Genomic DNA, 16,808 nt, shown 5'->3' on the forward strand with positions numbered 1-16,808 from the left:
ATACCATTTTGTCGCCAGATGTGCAGGCCGGGCCGGACCGTGCTTTTTTAGGGTTCCGTACCCAAAGGGTAAAAACGGGACCCTATTACTAAGACTCCGCTGTCCGTCCGTCCGTCTGTCACCAGGCTGTATCTCACGAACTGTGATAGCTAGACAGTTGAAATTTTCACAGATGATGTATTTCTGTTGCCGCTATAACAACAAAAACAGAATAAAATAAAGATTTAAGTGGGGCTCCCATACAACAAACGTGATTTTTGACCGAAGTTAAGCAACGTCGGGCGGGGTCAGTACTTGGATGGATGACCGTTTTTTTGCTTGTTTTGCTCTATTTTTTGTTGATGGTGCGGAAACCTCCGTGCGCGACTCCGACTCGCACTTGGCCGCTTTTTTTATACATATTGACCGCGCGCGTTTTGTGTTTCGGTTTCGATTCTATGATTCTATTCATTTTTATTAAAATATCGCATCCCGAGCAATGCCGGTTTAACGTATTTTTTGATTTTAAAATGTGTAAAGTCACTGCGCATACGCCGAAGTTAAACCTTAGCGAAGTCAAGACGAGTACGAGTTACCTGGTGAGAGATTTCCATTTTACCTCCAAATAACATGCTCGTGTGGATTGAGTCTCTGTATAATTGCATTGTCTGTTTTAAGCAGGGTAGCAGTACAAGCAATACTTGAACTATGATGAACACCTGCCTGTTGCTGTCTTTTTACGAGCAAATGTAGATGACTATCTTCACTCTTGCCCCAAAACAGGCAACTACATATTAGTATACCGAAAGATGCAGGTTAATAAAACATTACAATACCATCCCAACTTTGTTCTAAAATAACGATTTATCACGAGTCACGAGGGACGCTGCATATCTGGGACAAGCTCAGTGGGTTCAGTACACAAATTATTTTCCTTCGCACAAGTTTGGTTGGTGGAAGCTGTTAATTCAGATACGGTCGTGGCGCTTTCATGTGCTTGTATATAGCGGCAACTTTATTTTATTCCTAACTACTTGACTGGGTTAGGATAGAGGTCATTAAGTAAGAAAGATTCCTATGCCTGCAACTTAAAAAGGGAAGGGACCTCTTACGGAACCCACTGATCTCAATGTACAGCGAGGCATACTGGGCTATTGTAAAGGGTTGTAAAAGGTGAGCAAAATACGCAAGACAAAGAAACGAATCAAGATACAAAGCCCCGCAGAAGTCATGGCGGACATCGCTTCAGAATTTTGTTTATACTATCCGGCTTCAAGGGTCTTACAGCCCATCACAACATGTGCAGTTGCAATAAATACCAAAAAAAAGGGGACGGCTACTTACACCATGACCACGCCGGGGCACAAGGAATTGAAGGAATGTAATAGATATGCGGTAGAGACTTCAAAATAATACTAAACAATTGTTTTATATATTTATATTATCGATATGAATTGCAAACTAAGAGATACGTACCAAGTATGACCGTAAATGGAATTGTTGCATTAAGAAATGTGTAGTTAAGATACCGGAACGGGAAAGAGGGTGGTATGGGTCTTTAGCCCTAACTACCAAATCAAACCAAGTGAAACAGTATTAAAATAAATAAATGATTGAGTATTGAGTATTGAAAATATCTTTCTGTAATTTTTGTTGAATTCGTGTTTCTTAAATTAAGGTAATAGTGCAGTTTTACCATGCTCGAAGTATGTTGGTGTGCAAACTCTGTGTTTTTGCGGTTTTTTTGTGCTAAAAGTGTCTGTTGTGCAGTGCTCAAATCCATTTTTGTAAATCCTAGGTGATTAAACTACTACCTATCTTTATATTTAGTGATATAGCTAAATTGTGTTTTTTTGTGCCTACTGAGTAATAATATTAAAACAAGCAACAGCGGTTGCACTCCGGGAGTGCCGATAGAAGTGAAAACTCACCTCACTATGTTACCGACGCCCGGTAACACGATGCATACGTTTAGCGGAGGTATTCTATTTATTTATTATATATTATTATCATTCTCAAATAAGATCACACTTTTTCATTGACATGTTTATTTTACATACATGACAACGTCAAAATATTTGAACATAGGTAAAGAGTCTTGAAAAGGAGTCCGCAACATAAATGTCAAATAACAGAGTTTTTCTTTATTGATTTAAATGCCATTTAAATTATGAGTGGCCACCTTACGGGGCTTACGGTCACGTGATCGCCTTACGCCCCTTACGGTCACGTTATCGCCTTACGCTGTCTCGAGTTTATCATTTTTTCCCCACCTCAAAAAGTGCCCAGCGCCGCTAAAGAAGTTTTCACTTCAAAAAAGCGTCATTAAACCATTATACCAACTGGTAGATATTACTTACTCGTACCTCCCGGAAAAACAAGGTCCCCCAGACATTCCTTAATACATCTACAAGACCTGTGCTGCGCTACACATATTATACAACGGTACAAAATTCTTCGTCCGCCTTTCCGAAGCTCACCGTACGCTACGTACCTACCTATGTATAATTGGTCGTCAATCAAGAAACTTAAGGACTACTACCTACCTTCTTCATTTTCGCAAGAAAACGGGGAATATATAGACGGAATAACGTTGTGGAGTGAGTGCTACGAGTGTGTGTAACGGCGGTATTCCACCCATATTGACAACGCACCTCGGGACTGTTTGTCACAATCAAGAGAAAGAGGCACACCAAATCAATTAATCAGAACCAGAAGTAAATCAAATCCGCAGCAGAACTAATACGGAATCTCCCGTACTTCGCAGGAAGAAACACTAAGGTGAGAGCGGCTAATGAGTTGATTAATATCCGATATAACGTAAAAACGAGTTTCCAGGTTTCTACATAGGAGGGGAAAAGGGGAGGGTCGTAATGCCGTCACACGTCCACACACCTAGTATTTATTACACACCAAGTATAATATCTATCAAACTTATGCTGACTTTACGATGCCTTGTATTCTCGGCTAAAAATCTCCCGTCTCTCCTACTATCCTGACTGCAAACCCTACACTCCTGTCCTATCTACTGAGTGCTCCTGTGTCTCGGGCAGGCTGAGGGTGCCTACGATGGGGTAGCAGGGGTTGCTGCTCAATGAGCTGGTTTGCACGCGTACTTTGTTTGACTTATCATGAGGCTGAGCCGGTGTGATGTGACGCTGACATAATGCACCGACTCGCTTCCGCTTAGGCTGAATCACCAGAGTCATGCGAGCTCGCAGTGCTATTTTGCCTCAACTACGCCTTCCCCTCGTAGTCTCTTCTTCCTAGTCCTTGCTGCAGGATCTGCGGGGTGGAGCTACCCCCAAGAAACAGAATCAGAAATTCGATATGTTTCTAATATGATACTGATCTGTCCGTGTTAAAATAGACGTTTTTGGTTGAAGAAATGTCACTTTTGACACTGACAGATCAGCAATTCAGCATCATATTGAAAACAGATCGAATAACTAAAACTTGAATTGGCCTGACAGTTTTGCAGCCGAAAGCTATTGCATTTTACAGTACGTGCTATTGCACGTACTCCAATAATAAAAAAATTACTTAAACTTTATTATATCCAACCGTAATATTTCTATATTATTATTTATATACTCAGATAAACGAAATTATATATATTTAATGAATTGCTACTTTAGTCATAAAATTAATCTCTTTTCTTGGCGGGGTCTATTTATTTGGCGCACAATGGGGTGACTTTGCACCACTAACTCTCTAACTGAACTATAGGTAGGAGCAAAAATACCCAACAATGAGTATATTGTGCCCCTTTCAAATTTAAAGCTTCGTTTTATATAACACAACATTTTATAAAGTTGATTTACCGATCAAATATGTCACATGAGATGTTCTTCTTCATATTCAATTTGTCTAAATATTTAAATAAGGAACAGTTTAAAAAATATTCAAAATTTCCTTAAAGTGGAGCCAATTTTGGAGCAAAGTAGGACCATTTTACGGTACCTATAATTATGTAAGTACATATGTATGTTACCGTAAAACACGTTTTTAGTGAACACGAGTTTTCTAGTTTTCCGTATCGCCTCAATAAAAACGCGTTTTCACTAAATACAACTAGATTTCAGTAAGGCTTCTGTGAAAACTAGTTTTAACTGGGATCTTTGATGGGGCGTGCCTTGGTGTAAACTGGTTTTCCCTAATTATTCAACTATTGAAAATGTTTAACTATTAATAACGTGTTTTCACCGAGGCGATACGGAAAGCTAGCTTTAACTAGGGAAAACGTGTTTTTACGGTATCATTATAATATGTATTAGATAGATAAAGATAAATTCGCACGGAACCAAAGAATATTAACAATAGCAATATACTCGTAGGTAGTAATTTTTTGTTTATCATTTATTTTAAACGATTACGCGACATAAATACAAGTACATAGGTACCTATAAGTTGTGCATAAACTAAACATGCCCATTGGTTTTCATGCGAGGTTCGAATACCTATCACGTTTTGAAAAGGTGTCGGGTGCGCGGTTCCCAGGCTTGACCGGTTTAATCGGGAAATTCGTGGAAGGCACAGCCAGCCTGGACACACTTCTCAAATTCTCAGTGTCTGGCTCTTAAGGAAACTTCGTACAAACTTAGGTAGGTACTCGGTAAAATCTGATTATCAGTATTTTTTTATGGTTGCCTAATTATAGTTATTATGCTACTATGAAATTTGCGTAGGCGCGATTAGCCCGAGTCGGTAATCGATAGTTATTAAAAACATGTTTATTTAATGTCACATATTATATATTATATATTTGTGTAAGCTACATACATAAAACGAATTGATTGATAGATATTGATTTTATTGCTAACTTGAATGATTCATTAATATTACAGCGGCTTTCAAATTGATCTCACTTTGACCACGATATATTGAATTGACACTTCTGTTGGGTGTAATGCTGATAATTTGATAATAATAAATGGACAATAGTTTAGGCCGCGGAAGCGATGCAGTTCGGCGAGCGTTCGGTCTGGGGTGGACAAAATCAATAGTCGCTACCTACGAATAACTACTACTACACAGCCACGGAATCTGCACACATTGGGATTCTTTATTTGGCTTATATCCCATCCGGCCGCGGCCGCACGTTCGCCCGAAATTGTCTTCAGGGCTCGACGCAGGTGGCGTTGCCTGCTACGCTTTATGAAAATCTACTCAGGAATGACAACTTTAAGTTAACAAACTTTTATAAATTAACAACAAAATGTCGTTAGCGTAAGGAATGCCATTGCGAGTGAGCGCGATTAGGTACTGTGATGGGCGTGCATAAGAAGTATTAAGCTAGATTAATCGGAGTGTGGAACAGGCCAATAGGTGGCATGACCATTGGCAAAACGAATAGAAACCAGTTGAGCATGTTCATCTATTAGTGCTCGGCCCGACTTGTAGATACAAACAACAACTGAAGCATACTTTTACGGTCAACTATCAATCATATTTCCGCTACAGTTAAGTCTATAAAATGTGTGTCACATTGCGGATGCCAAGAAAATACCCTAATAATAAATTAGCATAGTAATGTTTGCAGCCGTTATATTAGGATTGAGTCCGCTTTGATCAGTATAAAAAATAGCAAGCAGATAGAGGTGTCACTGGCCTTTAGGAATAAAAAGTAGTTCTACAAAACGATAAAACCGAACAAATAATTAAAAATCTATACGGTTCTGCTAAATATTAATATTAATATTCCTGCTCTCTGTCACCGTCATGTAAAATTAAGATATACAATCGTTTTGATGGGAAGGGCTAGACAAGATAATTAAATTATCGAAAAAAAATATAATATGATATGATCATAGATTAGTATAGGTATGTTAATTACTGTATAGAGTAAGACCAAAGAAAGTCTGCAGCGCTAGATTAAAAGTAGTTTTTAAAAATCAGTATGCGACAACACCACAGAAAATGCATTAAATAGTCTTGATACTTGTGAAATTTCTACCATATTTACCGTCTATGAAAAAATTAAGCTGTATGCACAGCTTAATTTTTATGGTAAAATAAATTTCATTCCAACAATAGATGTCACTACTAATATGTAGACATATACTAATATTGATAAATAATATTGGGAGAATGTGACATTTGGCTTCATCAAAATTAATAAGCTTTTGTAATATCCGCGACGGCGGTAAATAGGTACAGAGGGCCTACCGCGAACACCGAAGTTCTCAATATGCGGACATTTTTCTCTTTTACTCCCATTAAGGCGTAATTAGATTGACAGAGAAATTGCCCGCAATTTGCGAACTAAAGTTTTCGGAAAAACGAAATAAACCATTAAAACAATAAACATATATTAAAAATAAATTTTAGCTTTAACTAGTAGGTACCCATGCCGTGAGCATAAGCGTTCGAGCTCAAAACCCGGCTAGTCTAGTACCAATGAGTTTCTCGAAATGTTAGAGGAAGTTCATAAGTATGCCTATACCTATTAGGTGTGTTCAATTTGCTGTGAAACCTTAGTCTAAACCAATATTATATTATCTAAGTAGGTGCATATTGTGAAGTATTAAAATGTTTCATTCCACTTACCCGTCATCAACTCCAAATTTTGTAAACATTGTCGTTTTTCAGCTTGAATCGCCTCGTGCTGACTTTTTACAAGTGTAAAATTATTCGTCATGCGGAAAAGTAACTCCCGCACGCCGGTTTTGTAAGGTTTCACCATGTTTATTCCGTTCATCACAAAACACAACGAATATTGAAACGATTTTGACAAACACATACCATAGTGCATGACGTTTACTGACTGCTAAAAAACATTGCCATATGTAGTTTTTTAATTCGCTGTCAAATTATTGCGCTGCAGACTTTCTTTGGTTTGACTCTATCGGTTGTGATTATAACAAAATATCAATATGTCAAATGTCTTTATGTCAGCACTATATACCGTAGATGACATCTTCAATCTTTATTCATGGCTACACGTAGCAAACAACGTTTGAAATATTGAAATTAGGTAGGGTGTTTATCATTGAGCCTTCGCTATAGGTACCTAAGTCTCACACTTACGTAACATGTCAAAAACATAGTTGACATAGTTATCTTCCATATATATTTATTAACTAAAAAAACTTATCTTAATCATTTTTTATTAATTTTCCTCTTTACCGTCAATTTACATAATATATTTTTTCAGGTCATCCGATTGAATAATTAATATTTATTATAAATATTACGTGAGGTCGGGTCGTTGCATTAGTAGGTAGTTATACAATATATCTACGATCGGAAAAAGGACAAAACCTAATTTTTTCAAGAAATGGTATTTATTTTGACTTTAAGCAATTTTCACATAATCGACTTAAAATGTCTTTGTGTGTATCTACGAATAGTAAAGTATAGTAACTCATAGGGTGTACCCACGTTGTTCCCTTTTCGTAAAAAATGACACGGGGGACCTCCTGCAAGAACTCCAGTCATAACCTCGCAACCACTACGAGGCATTGCCCCCGCCTAGATTGCCAGTACTCGTACTTGCCACATCTTCACATCATAATTATAGCTTCTGATCCTGGATACCTGATTACTACAAAAAATCTCAATGTGGCAATCTGCAGACTTGATGTATGCACATTATAGGGTGCAACATAGGATTGTAGCCACTTCATCCTTTACACAAAAAAATTTAATGCAATCAAAATTAATACACTCAACATCTAGATTATACTAGATGGGTAGGTAAGTATGTGTAGGTACTTTTAAGTATTTAGTATCATGGTCATTATTATCTCGTAGGTATCACAGACATTTGTTTAGGTATCCCGTTTTGGGAGTCAGCCCAGATATTCCCGCAATTTCCGCTACAAAATAACTAACACATTAAAAAAAGTTTTATCCGTCTTACTACTTCTGTTCCGCAGCCGTAAACACTAATAAGAACTAAACTATTTTGGGTCATCTTTTTTGAAATAAGGTACATGTAGTTGTACCTGTGGTAATCCATCATGTCCAGTCACATTTTAACATTTAGGTAATTGACATTGGCGTAGAACATACTCGTACATTATGTGTATACCTATATAGGTTGCAATTTAGTAGAAGATTACTAAAGGGGAGCACGGGCAGAAGAAGCTAGTATTTTAATAATAAATCAATCATTTTGACTCGAGATAGTATAGTGGATTGGTTTTCTTAGGCTTTTTTTATCTTACAATATAAAAATAATCAATACCTATTATATAATATGAAGTACAGGAGTGAGTAAGAAATTAAGAACTCAAGCCTGTCATCAAGAGTAAAAGATCTTATCTTATCAGGATTTAAGCTCTTGACAAAAATGTAAACGTAGCTCTGAGGTACTTTGAGGTTATTCCAAGTAAGGATAATAATTATTTTAAAACTTACTTTAAAAAGCGCTTTAATATATTTCCTTGCGTTCCAAATATGTAGATGCGTTCAATTCAGAGTATTATCTGTTTGATTAAGCATGTTGATAGCGAACAGATCATAATATATCAAAAACAGTTTCACAACAAGAAATAAAATTAGAATCTGGCTCCAGGCCACGCTACTTGTCGGTTTTCGTGGAGTGAGAGATCAGGGCAAAAATATTTCAAAAGGTCTATCAAGACCACGTCTCCGCCTAAGGCTGCGAACTAGAAAACTTTAAAGGCTACCGGCTATGTAGCTACTAGGTAAAGTCAATCAAACCTTGCCAAATTTATTTTTTACGAGTTGCACCAATCTTACCCTGTGTGCGTCAGCCAGAGTACCTACCTACAGTCAGCAGCAGAAGTTGCTAAGCGGGCAAGGTGTTCAAAATTACCTTGACACGCTCGTATTGTTTTAACAATAAAGTCGTGTCAAGATGATTCTGAACACCTCGCCCGCTTAGCAACTTCTGCTGCTGAGTGTACAAGATGCATGTGCGTCGCTGATGACACTGACCAACATATATACCTTGGCCCGATTTTATGCTGAATATATTCTTGTTACACTACAGGTAGTCTTGGTGGATTATGTGGTTTATTGAATTTAAAACAATAATAATAAAATTACAGCTATAACTTAGAATATATTTTTCTATACCTAACATCATTCCGAATCCAATGAGCTATCACACGTATTTTTAGGAGTAGTACGACTATCTCTATTTTTCACCATTTTTAACTTGTCGAGTAGGCAGTCAAGGCTTTGAGAACGATTCGTCTCTAAATTCACTACGATAGTAACGGCATAATCGGCATCGTATTACAATACTTGTCCATATTCCTATATAAGATTATATATAGTCAAAACCTTTTATAACGACATCGAAGGGACTACTCATATTTGGTCGTAAAAACCGATAGTCGTAACAGCCGATGACGTACCTAATACTTATTATTAAATGTGTGATTAATATACTCATCTATAAAATAAAACTACATTTTATTTATTTCACATGAAAATTATAATAAAAAGACATTACGTACATAATTATGTAATTTGTTTTCTTTTACTTTGCGACATGTTAAAAGTTTCACGAATAACTCAACAATCATTGACGTATAATATCTAAGGACGGGCTAATGGGGCACTAAACATCGTACTAGTCCAGCGGTGCTACCCACGAATTCCAGCCAATCGTACAGTCTAACGCGACTAGTTGCGACCAATACTGCGCGTAATGCGAACTCGTCAACCAATCGCGCGCGTGATGCGAACTCATCAACCAATCGCGTTGTAGCGATTTCACACCGCTGTACTGGCCCCTGTCATGCCTCATTATTATTGCCCGTAAAGCCAGTCCTTATTATACGTCAATGGTTCGGATAAGTAACAAACTGACTGAAAAGAAATGAGAAAGCGGGCTTTGGGTTTCGATTATACTGCATACACGTGTACCTATTTTGTTTCTGAGAAATACAATAGACCCTAAACTCGAGTTGTTTTTGTTTACTTTTGCGATCTTAATGACTTTAGTGAGCCAGATGTGGGACGGGGATACTGCCCTCACCTATTCAAAGGTTTACAATACGGCTGGTCGTTCTAACAGATATAATTCTCCGAAAATATCAGTTAAATGTAGTCGCTTAAAGAGATATGTTGTAATAAGCGATGTCGTAAAAAGCGGTGTTTTTTATAAGGCGGTCTAATAGAATTCAGCCGGGACCTTTGGTCAATATAACCGGTATGTTGTTCTAAACGATGTCGTCGTAAACGGTTTTGACTGTACATATATGTAACTTTATCATATTTATGTAAGATCAGCCGTAAAAGTGCATGGCGACTTTATCAATGAATTCATTCATAATGTCTCTATGTAATTTCGCAGCTCACTGTACATAGTTAAAAATCGATTATTTTTAATATTTGCAAACTGTTGATTTAATAAATGACCTCATCACTTATGGTTGTAAGCTTTATGGTTTAAACCGGACCAGTAATTTTGATGCCTTTTGATTTGAATTAATGAATATACAATGTCCTTCCGGAGAGTTTTAATGGCGGGCTCACACATTGGCTTGGGTAGGTAACGGTGATTCAAATTATTTTAAAGTCTCTGCTTAATTTGAATTCGAGTACGATAATGAATTATAGTATAGTATTTTATATATGTATTATATGTATGTGTTGTGTATATACAGTGTGGAAAGTTAACTCGGGCCCTGGAGGGAAACTACCTTAAATCCCTGAGCTAGCTCATTTTACTTAAAGGAGACATTCCTTTATTTTTAAAAAGAAACAAAACTGCATTCAAAGATTTTCTAAAACTCGCTTGCCTCGCCCGGGACTCGAACCAACTAAAATTAAAAAAAAAACACACACCCTATTTTATTATACTAATCGATAGTATTAATATTCAGGATAAAATTTCTCTAACAAACATTTAGTCTTAAAAATAAAAACAATCGTTAAATCTAACATTAACTTTATTTTACTATCAATTTGTTACACTTAAATTATTTAACTGATAAATTGTTCGAAATGAGCCCCGTGGTTCCGTCTACACAAAATTAGTCGCCGTTAAAATTCATTTCTTGTAGCCTTCATCAAAGTGTTGTGGTGTATGCTCCTAATAACATTTTCTACCGCAACCCTTAGCTCTTCAACGGTTTCATAGCAAATTTCATAAATAACATTTTTTACATGACCCCATAAAAAGAAGTCCATGGGCGTCAGGTCTAGACTTCTTGCAGGCCATCTAATCGTCCCGTTTGTACCTATCCAGGTATTGAAATGTTCATTGAGGTAAGCCCTGGCAATTCTGCTGTTGTGGGCATGTGCACCATCTTGTTGAAAAATGATATTATTTCGTTCCTCTTCTGGTAGAAGGTTTAATTGATTTTGTAGAAGCTCCAATATTTCAATGTATTTTGCTGCATTCAGATGTCCTTCGTAAATGTGCACCAAAACAACCATATTACTTTTGATTCCACACCAAACATTAAACGAAAATCTGACCTGATTGTTCGTTTCACGGACACGGAATGGATTTTGACGACACCAGTAATGATTGTTATGAGAGAGATAACAGAATTGTTACGTGTCTTTTACTTGTTAAAAGTGAACAGTAACCAAATGTTTGTTAGAGAAATTTTATCCTGAGTATTAATACTATCGATTAGTATAATAAAATAGAGAGTGTGTGTTTTTTTTAATTTTAGTTGGTTCGAGTCCCGGGCGAGGCAAGCGAGTTTTAGAAAATCTTTGAATGCAGTTTTGTTTCTTTTTCAAAATAAAGGAATGTCTCCTTTAAGTAAAATGAGCTAGCTCAAGGATTTAAGGTAGTTTCCCTCCAGGGCCCGACTTAACTTTCCACACTGTATATGTAGGTATAAATAATTTTAGTAGTATGTATGTTTATGTATTGTATTATTGTTGTAGAATTAAAATTTAAAGGTATTCTTTCTAGTTTAAATTTAGTTTTTTTTGCACTTCCTAATTATATCATTTTTCATTTCTCCACTACCTAAAGGTTGTCTGGAAGAGATCGCTCTTTAGCGATAAGACCGCCTGTTGTTTATAGTATGGCTCTTCTGAGGTGAACTTTTCGCTTCGAACCTTAATCTTTCAAACAAAGGCCATTGTCTCTATTATCGCAAAACCGCTTGCTCCCGACTTAGCACGTGCCAGTACAACATTCATATTGAAAAACAACCGGTATCGTCATAGTATTAAGGTTCAAATTTAATGTCACTGATATTCTAGATATTACGTTTTGGTAGTGTAGGACGATAGACCGCCCCGAAGCGATACGGCACTCATATTATTTTGATACTTAGTGTGGTGTTAAAAATGAAACCCGGTTATTTATGATAAAGCGTTGTATATTTGTTATATAACAAAATCTAAGGTAACAATGTAAATTTAAGATTAATAAGTTTAACATTGGTGTAATCAACACTTTTCCGTGTAGGTATATAAACAGTTATACGTACTACTAGATAAAATCGTGTCATAAAAAATCAGATATAATCAATTTCTTTCTTATATTATAACCGACCTTTCTTCTGACCGTTGACACGTGACGTTTTGTTAGAAAAGCTGTACGCTTCAAAGCTCCACGTTTGCCTTATCAGTGTTTTTATTGTCACTATGCGTCGGCATCACATCACAGGTGCTAATTTCACAGTATCGTTATTTTAAAGATAAGAAAAAAATAACAATTGCTTGCAGATGCACCTTTGTAAATTATTACATTTACCACCGCAAGCTAATAATTTAAATAAAACAATATAATAAATAACCACGTTTCATTTTTAACACCACACTAAGTATCAAAATAATATGAGCGCCGCGCCGTATCGCTTCGGGGCGGTTTATCGTCCCACACTACCAAAACGTAATATCTAGAATATCAGTGACATTAAATTTGAACCTTAATACTACGACGATACCGGTTGTTTTTCAATATGAATGTTGTACTGGCACGTGCTAAGTCGGGAGCAAGCGGTTTTGCGATAATAGAGACAATGGCCTTTGTTTGAAAGATTAAGGTTCGAAGCGAAAAGTTCACCTCAGAAGAGCCATACTATAAACAACAGGCGGTCTTATCGCTAAAGAGCGATCTCTTCCAGACAACCTTTAGGTAGTGGAGAAATGAAAAATGATATAATTAGGAGGTGCATTATTTGTGTTTCCATGTACATTTATTCTGAGGTTGTGCAATAAAGAGGATTTGTTTTGTATTGTAGTGTATAATGTCGATAATCCTAAGCAATTAAAATTACAGTTCGATTTTAATGAGATTAAAGTCGTAATTTAGTTGAATAATATAAAATAAGAGTTCTCTGGTTGCCTCCGCTATAAGGATGCCGCCTTTCGGACGCATTAGGGTGTCACATAAATAATGGCATAACTAAGCGCAGGCGACAGTATACTTACCTACTATTAAAAATCCTCCATTGTATAACCCGGTACGGTATCCGGGGCCGTATCTCAAAAGGGTAAGCCGTAATACCTATCTGCATATAAGTTGTTAATCTGAAAGCTCCCAATATTCCACAGTTATGGCTTCTAATATTGTTGAAATGTTATTGTTGATCAAGAGTCACTAGAGCCTAAATATATTAAATGTGGCTTTCTATCAGAGAACGGCCCAGAGAGCCTTGATTCACATGAAGCCTAAGCCCTAAGGACTCTTCTGACCCTTCTCTGATGGAAAGCGATGGAAACTAATAAGTATTATTAAGAACGCTACTATCTAGGTCATGATTGATTATGTACAGTAAAATATTTTATTTACCATTAATCATTTCCGACATTCACAACTGTCCCATTAATTTGCCTAATTATGTGCGAAAGTACATCTAATGTAAAAAGTATAAATAGTAAACATGTCAAACATTTTACGAGGGAAAAGATTGATGTACTTAACTGGATAATTTTTTACTAGTTAAAACTTAAAATGGAACTTCTGGGTGGGTAATTTAAAATAGAGATCAAGTCAAAAATGTTACTTTTGTATTATTATACCGTCCCTTTGTGCCCTGAAGGTAAATTGGCACATGTGAAATCAATATACACAGACGGATAGCATGGACAGTTCTCTTACATTATATTACGTGGTTTAATTAAGTACCTACTAAGTATTTACACATTTTTGCCTTTGATAGATGTCCTGGGTAAAGATGGCCGATTTCACGGCATCGGCATTTCGGCATAGAGACTTTCCAAAAATACGAAAACTTTTGTTATCTGTTTAGGCTACGTTAGCCTAAACCGTTGAAGATAGAATTGAAATTTAAATATATGCCTATAAATCTACAACTGAATCTATAAATCGTATTGGAGCTTCGAGCTTATTCAGCGCCCGCGATCAGGTTACAAACACGAACGGAAAGAATCTTGTAATGTTTTAACTGCAGTAACAATGCGCCCCGCTTATGACACAATTGTTGTAATTATCGGAACATAACATACGCGTCGCGCATACAGCGGTAGTCGTGACGTCGTTCGGAAGTTGAGGGTTTACTAATTGGGTGTAACAGAATGATAAGTTATAAAATCAATGGGGAGGACAACAGCTGCATCATCAATTTATGTGTATGTGGATTCGTGATGCGTCGCGGTCCGGCGCCCCCGCCACCGGCCCTCATATTTATACGCTAAAGCGGGCATTGCGAAGAGTTCAAACGTGCGTCGGGCGCTCAGAACAGTAGACGATTGAGAAGCGATTCGCACCGCGTGGGTAGACAAGGGCGAGTGCAGTGTGCAGTGCGTACGGGTCGAGTCTTGTGTCGCTGAAAGCTCGCTGCGAAGCCTCCAGCTCCCGAGAGCGGCGGCACCGCGCGAGCGCCCGCCTCCGCCGACCGCCTCGCGTCAGTGCCGGGCCGGCCGCGCCGCAGACACCACGCTCCGGGCTTCACGAGACACTCCTCAGCCCAGCTGGACTCTAGTGACAAACATTTTACCGACCTGCAATTGACGACCTCGACATTCGCACTGACACTCAGTTATAGAGGTAAGTCTTGCAATCACTTCAAAATATTTCCGGTACAACTATTTTTTATTAGATATACAATTACTTATAATGAATAAAACCACTTAATAATGAATAAAAAAGTTAAAACAGAGTTGTGTACAAGTGGTAAGTACATAAACAGTGAATAGTTATCTGAAAGCTAGTTGTTGCTGAAACGGCTACGAGCTGGCCGGCGAGCTTTTCCGCCGAGTTGACAAGAGAACGTATCCTGTTCAGTAAGTAGGAACTGAGCAAGAGCATGGTTTTTCTTCAGTTTCTTAGTTTATTTAATGAAACTATTCCAGATCTTACATGGTCATTAGTTTAAAAAGAGCAGTTTATATAATCTACCTAATTCTTTGCTTAAGAAAACTTTATTCAAAAAGACGTTGTATAAAATCCATTCAACTTATTTATTATTTAAATAAATAAATAGTACAAAATGTAAAAGTTAATTATAAGTGCAATAAAAGTATCACGCACCATAAAATGAATTATAATAAAAAAAAATGCATATTTTCCGCATGAACGCCTATGGAATCGTAATTTCATACTTTAACTTAATTATTAGTTTCGCTTTATACATTAAACATATAATTACCTACTCTCGCAATAAAAGAAATAGACGATCGGAGAAGTGAATAAAGGTTTGAATAGGTTTTCGTGAGTGGATCCGATCGGCCCGTGCTGCGCGCTCGCGGCGTGGCGGATCCAATATTTCACACCGCCAACCACTAATCATTCTCGATTGTACTTTACAAAGTACAACAAAATTAATTCCTCTACTTAATCCTGAACAATCCATTCCGCTGAAACAAGGTAATTTAAACTATCGGAGTTTATTACAGGCGTGTTCAATGTGACTGAAAACAATGAAAGTAACAAACGTGATTAGCGCTCAGAGCTTGGCGCGCTCTGTTCGTAATGAAGCTTTTGAGCGGTTACCTGCATGAAGTTGTTAGTCTTGTAACAAATCGGCTGTTTATAATTTCAGTGGTGTATTATGGTTGAAATCAAAATTATATAATTATTGTTATCCATTATAAGATAGCCCCAAGGTTATTATGTTATTCAAATTAAATAAAAAATCAGCATTATAAAGTTGTGTTCTACTTATATATAGGTAAATATTTTAATTTATTATATAGGGCTTAAGACCTTCAGAATATGTTAATAATATAATAATCATATATTTTCAAAAATACATTTGACGCGAAATAAATATTTCAAAGTATATCGATATTAGAATAAATTTAAAAGTGGAAAAATTACTGTCTTGGGTGAGACTTGAACTCACGGCCTCTGGATATGATCATGATGAGATGGAAGTAATTAAGACGTGTAAGTGTATGAATTGTTGTTTAGGAGTGTTTAGTGACGACCTTCAAGCCTAAAAAACGTTTGTCATGTAACGCTCGTTAGCCGCGGAGGTGCACAAATTGACAAAATGTCCTCAATCATGTGACATAAACGCAATGGGGAGACACTTAATCATCAGTATATGAGACTCAAGTGCATTTTACAGGCGTCATACTGGAAGTTCCTATAATCTCACTTTAGTAGATGTGCAAAAATGTTGTTGTATTTTTTTTTGTGAGAAAACTTAGGCTCGGTGATTTTGTATAGCGGTTGTGGGATATATATTCAAATTCATGTTTTCTGACTTAGACTGCGCATGAAGGATTTTTTACTTGACCTACTTAGGATACCTAAGGTTGTTCGAATCTGCAGATATGCGATTTTTTGGTATTTCTTATCACTGAGCACACAACTGCGAATTTAGTTTAGAGCATCGCTGCTGAGAGACGTCTTTCTTGATTATCACCCGTAAGATTAAAACGAAAGCTACTAAATTTAGAAGACCTAAGCTACTACAAGTAGTCGCACGAGAAGTGGGCTTCATTATAAAATGATAAACGAA

At 36.9% G+C, this 16,808-nt stretch overlaps 1 protein-coding gene across 1 annotated transcript in view; it reads left to right on the plus strand.

Moving 5' to 3' along the window:
- The first annotated feature begins 14,401 nt into the window (after positions 1 to 14,401).
- LOC134648852 (mucin-2) overlaps positions 14,402 to 16,808 on the plus strand; it is a 46,048-nt gene continuing 43,641 nt past the window's right edge. The window contains exon 1 of the mRNA XM_063503433.1: positions 14,402 to 14,887. The gene's annotated coding sequence lies outside the window, so the exon portion shown is untranslated. The remainder of the gene's footprint in view (positions 14,888 to 16,808) is intronic.

The sequence above is a fragment of the Cydia amplana genome, chromosome 6, assembly GCF_948474715.1.
Source record: "Cydia amplana chromosome 6, ilCydAmpl1.1, whole genome shotgun sequence".
Lineage (NCBI taxonomy): Eukaryota > Metazoa > Arthropoda > Insecta > Lepidoptera > Tortricidae > Cydia > Cydia amplana.